At 45.8% G+C, this 6,071-nt stretch overlaps 1 long non-coding RNA gene across 1 annotated transcript; it reads left to right on the top strand.

Annotated features, from left to right (window-relative positions):
* Window positions 1-3,272: 3,272 nt before the first annotated feature.
* On the top strand, window positions 3,273-5,819 carry LOC112585037. The gene is made up of 3 exons (XR_003109334.3): window positions 3,273-3,483; window positions 3,589-3,630; window positions 4,095-5,819. It is a non-coding gene; the product is annotated as an uncharacterized LOC112585037 (long non-coding RNA).
* The last annotated feature ends 252 nt before the right edge of the window (window positions 5,820-6,071 follow it).

Below are 6,071 nucleotides of genomic sequence, written 5' to 3'. Positions count from 1 at the left end.
TCATTTCTGCCACATTCAATTGACTTCCAGAAAGTCAGAAGCCCACCCAGATTCAGGTGGGGAGGCTCTCAACCTATTTCTCCCAGGTAAGACTGTATTTTCAGACTGGTTTTAAAACCTCCACAGCAGCCTATGTTGTGAAATTCAATAGACCCTGCCATCATGGCATCCAGTCTCATCGCTTCATGGCAAATATTTGGGGAAACAGTGGAAACAGTGGCTGGCTTTATTTTCCTGGGCTCCAAGATTGCTGCAGATGGTGATTGTAGCCATGAAATTAAAAGACGCTTGCTCTTTGGAAGGAAAGTTATGACCAGCCTAGACAGCATGTTAAAAAGCAGAGACATTACTTTGCCAACAAAGGTCCGTCTAGTCAAGGCTATAGTTTTTCCAGTGGTCATGTATGGATGTGAGAGTTGGACTCTAAAGAAAGCTGAGCACTGAAGAATTGATGCTTTTGAACTGTGGTGTTGGATAAGACTCTTGAGAGTCCCTTGGATTGCAAGGAGATCCAACCAGTCCATCCTAAAGGAGATCAGTCCTGGTTATTCATTGGAGGGACTGATGTTGAAGCTGAAACTCCAATACTTTGGCCACCTGATGTGAAGAGCTGACTCATTTGAAAAAACCCTGATGCTGGGAAAGATTGAGGGCAGGAGGAGAAGGGGACGACAGAGGATGGGATGGTTGGATGGCATCATCAACTCAATGGACATGGGTTTGTGTAGACTCTGGGAGTTGGTGATGGACAGGAGGCCTGGTGTGCTGCGGATCATGGGGTCTCAAAGAGTCGGACATGACTGAGCAACTGAACTGAACTGAACTGGACCCCTCTGTCATTTTCCCTAGAAGATGCTCCCTCCTCTTCACCTCTAGGATCCTAAGACACTTTGGAGGTTACCATAGGGAAGTGACTCAAGTGCTTCTTGGTTCTCTGAACATGGCTGAATTTCAAAATGGCAGCAATTCTGTGGGAAATCCTCCTTTCTTTTGCTCTTTCCCAGTCTTGGCCCTGCTCTGCTCTGCTAGCTTGCCCTCGCCCACAGGTTCAGCTTGGGTGTCCATTTTGTGGGTCCCTGGAAGAGGTGTGGCACCCTCTTGTGTGTCCTTGCAGGGTGAGTTGGGTGAAATGATTCATGTCCAGGTCAGTTCAGGTCTCTTCATTGGAAATACCTCCATACTAAGTCCTGGCCTCATCAACTTTCTTACTGAAGTGGTTTCTTCCCTGTGGGTGGTTTTGGGGGAAAGGCCCTCAAGAATGTTCTAGAAGGCATTGGTCTCCAGTGCCTAGCACAGAGCCTGGCACTGGCACTTGCTCAATAAATGACTATTGAACAGATTAACCCTGGCTTGCATGGGCTCTAGATGACTCACAGGGTCTGATTCTGCCTGATTCACCAGAGGATTTGGGGGGATTTGACCAGTGGAGAGGGCTTCAAGTTCCAAAAGGGAGGTAGTGTGTGTGTGTGTGTGTGTGTGTGTTCATGTCCGTGTGCACTTTGGGGGAACTAAGGGCACATGGCGATGGTCCTCATTGCATAGTATTGTGGGCCAGGCCAACAGCGCTCACTGCCATGGTGATCACCGGGCTTCCACTAAACTGTCCCTACTTGCTTCTCTCCATTATACGGAAACTTTGCTGGACACTTTGAACAAGCCCTCCAAGTGTCAGGCTACTTGCCAAGTTTCCAGGAGGCTCAGACCACTGCTGTTTCCTCTTTTCATCCCTAAAGTATGCAGATTAATCACAGAAACTCTCTGGGTAAGCCTGACCTCACCACTGGAAGGACCTATTTATGATACAGTTGAGGGTTTGTCAGGGGATGGGGAGGTTTCCTAGGCTTACAGGGCTCTGTGTCAATGGAAGAGATGATAAAAGTATCTAGGCCAGTCAATCAATCCAACTGGAGATGCTGGAATCCCAGGAGACTTTTAGAAATGAAACTATTTCTCATTTAAGAAAAAGGAAAAAAAAAAAAAAAAAAAGCTTCCTTGTAGGGAGGGAGCAAACAGGTGGGACCATATGTCCATGGAGATAGGGGCTGAGGACTGATCATGGAACTCTTCATTCCTGTTTTTTTTTTCCTTTTCGTCCTTCCCTAAGGAGACCCACGGCCTATCTGCTTTAATGCTCCATGCCTATGGGCAGCATTGTGGTAGGCCTTTTCATAGGTTACTTCCAAACCTGAACAACATCTCAATGAGCAACGAATCGTTATCTGCAATATACAGATGAAAAATTAGAAGCCTAGAGAAGTAAATTAAATTGTCCAGAACATACTACTACTAAGTGGATGAATCAGATAATTTATTCATTCAGCAGACAAACTAGATTATGCATTAAGCTATGGAGAGAAAAAAAACGAATAAGTGGAGTGGGTTCTAGTTGATAAGAAATTTACAGTCTAGAAGAGGAAAACAGCAATTACACAGCACTATTGTAGGTACAATGCTAAAGCTATAACAGGGCATTGGGCTAAGCCCCAAGGGGGCATCTAATGCAGCTTGGGAGGATCAGGGAAGACTTCCTGGAGGAGGTGACATTTGAGCTGAGAGTTATGGAAAGCAGAAGTTAGAAAAAAGGCTGAAGGGTGAGGCATTTCAGAAAGAGGAGGCAGCACAATCAAGTCATGGAGTTAAGAAACAGCAAGGTATGTGGAACTACGAGCAGTTTGGTGTTGCCCTGGAGTTGGTCTGACTAGGGTTTATCTGACTTCAAAATGCAAATACTCTTCTCACTGTGCTTGATTTCCTCAAAGAGCTGATTTTGGAGGGTGTGGCATGTGTGCCACTTTATGGGGCCTGGGACACTCTGTTTTCACTCTTTAAAAGGCCCTTTTGGAATTAACAGAAGATAGGAGGGTTTACTAGAATTTCTACCTTGTAACTTCTCAGGAAGGCTTACAGGGGATCAAGAGGGAGAGGGAGCTGTGCCAAAGAGGCCAGTTGACTAACTGAGGGAACGGTGATCCACCCCCACCGTGTTCCATGACTGCCCCGCGGCATTTTGGAAGAAGTAGGCCAGAGATCACTGGGGAACGATGGCTGCGGGGTTCACTGCCGCAAAGCAGGCTGTGGTGAGTCAGAGTGAAGCAGCAAGTCCACACACCGACATGTCTAGTTGGCAGCAGTGAAGATATTACCTCAGTGAGCGGGCGGGGCTGGAGATGGGTGTGGGCTAGCTGTGCCGGCAGTTTTGCTGGGCTCCTTCTTTTGCTGGCGGCCTGGTGGGAGTGGGGTTGGGCAGGGGCTGGGGAGATGTGTGATAAACGCGTCTATGTCTCCCCTTACTAAATACAGGGAGCCCCCAAATCGCCATCCCCATTTGGCTTTCTGCTCTCTTTCCTTTCATAGGTTTCTCACGGGGCCACTTGAGAAGATCTGTAGGTACCCCTGCCTCTGTTCAGAAATACCTTATCCACAGCCCAGGGCTATTGCAAATAGGTGGATTTTCTGTCCTGCTGTGACGAATGCCATAGGAAGGTAACTCTGACAGATAATTTCAGGGGCTTTTACTGAAAGTGCTTTCTCATATGGGGCCTGGAAGCAGAGCTGGAGGAGCTGGAAATACCCTTTGTCCTTTCGCAGGTCAGGAAACTGAATTGAAGATTAGGAAGTGACTTGCCCAAGGTAAGACTCAAATCTAACCTAGAACCAGGAAAAGTCTAGAGTCTTGACTCTAAACTTGGTGCTGCCCCCATGCTGGTCTTCTGCCCATTGTCACAAAGCCTGAAATACTGTTTAATTATCTTTCAAATGAGCACTGCTGTTTACCTTTTCTTTGCTAAAAAATAAAAGCCACTTTAAGGGTCATATTTTATTTGCAGGTTCAGTGCCCACCACATGGTCTTATGCAGTAGTAATGTCCCTAGAACATTTCTACACTTGAATGCACATACAGAGGCCCCACTGGGAACTGAGATTTGATGGTACCTTTTGATTTAAATGGGACCTCATGTGTAACATGTCTTCCTGTCCATTATCTTGCCTGGGCCCTATTCAAATCCAGCTATATTTTCTGGGTTATTTTTGCATTCATAATTCTTGACAAGAAAATCCTCCCATCTAATCTTTGCTTTATTTCTTTGTTTCAGGAGATTATCTAGCATGTCTAATAGAGCAACAAGTCACGTCCCGCGGCTCCAGGCCTGCAATTCCCTAGCATACCAATCTCAACCGCAAGACTTTCCCTCCGACCTCACCCAAGTCAAGGGTGGAGGTGGGGCTGCTCTCTGCCCCCTGGGGAGGAGGGATCTATGACCAAGTGGGTAATGTTCTGTCTTGATTTCTCCAGGTTTCCCCAGAGAGGTAGCATTCCTGGATGATGGGGTACAGAGAGCTCTGAGATTAGCTTTCAATGAAGCATTGCAAAGTTAGATTTAGGGTAGAATTATCTACCCAAGAGTTGCTGGAATATTGGTAAAATATCACTTCTTGCTATTTCATTCATTCACCTGGGATAGGAAAGACATCTCTTGGGGCTGATTTAGGTCAGTGGGTCCAACCTTTTTTAGTATGGAGAGCATATTTTAATCTCAAAAGAACTGCAGATAAAGATACACTTTAAGAACGCGTTGGTAGAACAAATACTTAATAACAGAACCTATCACCTTTAAGGGAGTTTGAATGCTATTAATCACTGCCTTATCTATGTGCATGCATGCTAAGTCACTTCACTCATGTCCAGCTCTTTGTGACCCTATGAACTGTAACCTGCCAGGCTCCTCTGTCCATGGGATTTTTCAGTCAAGAAGATTGGAGTGGGTTGCCATGCACTCCTCCAGGGGATCTTCTTGACCCAGGGATTGAATCCACTTTTCTTAAGTCTCCTGCATTGGCAGGCAGGTTCTTTACCGCTAGCGCCATCTATATATGATCCCAAATCTGAGTTATTGCTTTCTTTCTGCGTTTCTGTAACTCTCTGTCTTCACCACTGGCCTGAGCATGCCAAAGGCCATAGTTGATTTGCCCCTTGTTCACTATCTACTGTATACTCAGCATCTGGCACGGTTCCTGACACAAAGTATGCACATTATGTATATTTGTAGAATGAATAAATGAATAGTAATATCAGGATAGTTTGACTAAATAGCATGATTCATGTACAACTATAGGTGCTGATTCACACAAAGATAGTGTCCCCATGGGGTCCTAGGGCTCACAGATTGGAAATCATGGATTTAAATTTCTATCCTTGGGTCCAGTATGTTCTCCATTTTCCCCTGAGGGAGCTTAGTGTTCAGTAGGCCACAATGATTGGTCTGTGGGTTTAGAGACACACGATAACTAAAAGTGGGGGCAGTTGACATTCCAAAGGCCACACGAAAAGTCCACGAAGAGGATAGAACGCAGAGCTTAATCAAGGCTGGGACTTCCCAACACCCACGGAAACCGGGAGGCTGATGAGCTGCCTTCAAGAGCCAGTTTCTAACATTTGTAGGAACAAAAAGTAAGCTAATCTCTGGGAACCTCTAGGCTGTGTAGTTGTTATTTTAAACCCAAACAGGCTTGCAAAGGTATCTTGCCTGTTTCCTCTGTCAACCTATTTGTGTGGAGTGCTGATCACTGAAATGACACACAGTAAATGCTCTTTGTCCTGTAAGACATTGGCTGGGAGTGGAGGTGACTATGGAGTTAAAAGAAAGAAAGATTGATTTAAAAGATGGGAATGTGTCCCTCTGCATGCAGGGTGTGTATTAATATTTAAATGCTGATGTCTTTCTTCTTTCTCAAGACAACGGGGCTTCTTCTCTGGATTCTCCTGGTCCCTTCCTCACCAAACAAAGAAAGGGAGGTATTCCAGGTGTGAACACATCAGGGAGGTTTCCTGCTTAAGATTCAGAGATTCATAGCCCTGAGGAAATGAGTAAAAGAGAGGAGGGGAAAGAGCAAGAGAGATGAAAAATAGAATCTTCGCCACCTGCTATTTAGTGATTAGCTCCCAGATAAGGAAGGCAGCGACGCATTCCAGGAGCTCAGGACTTGCCCAGACGGAACTCAGAATAAAGGAGGGCTCGGTGAAAAGTAAAGCCAGAGAGAGGGGTGGTGGTGGGGGGCATGGAAAACACCAT

The sequence above is a fragment of the Bubalus bubalis genome, chromosome 5 (genome assembly GCF_019923935.1).
Source record: "Bubalus bubalis isolate 160015118507 breed Murrah chromosome 5, NDDB_SH_1, whole genome shotgun sequence".
Classification (NCBI taxonomy): Eukaryota; Metazoa; Chordata; class Mammalia; order Artiodactyla; family Bovidae; genus Bubalus; species Bubalus bubalis.
The sequence above is the reverse complement of the archived record's forward strand: the minus strand, read 5'-3'. Positions and strand labels throughout refer to the sequence as shown.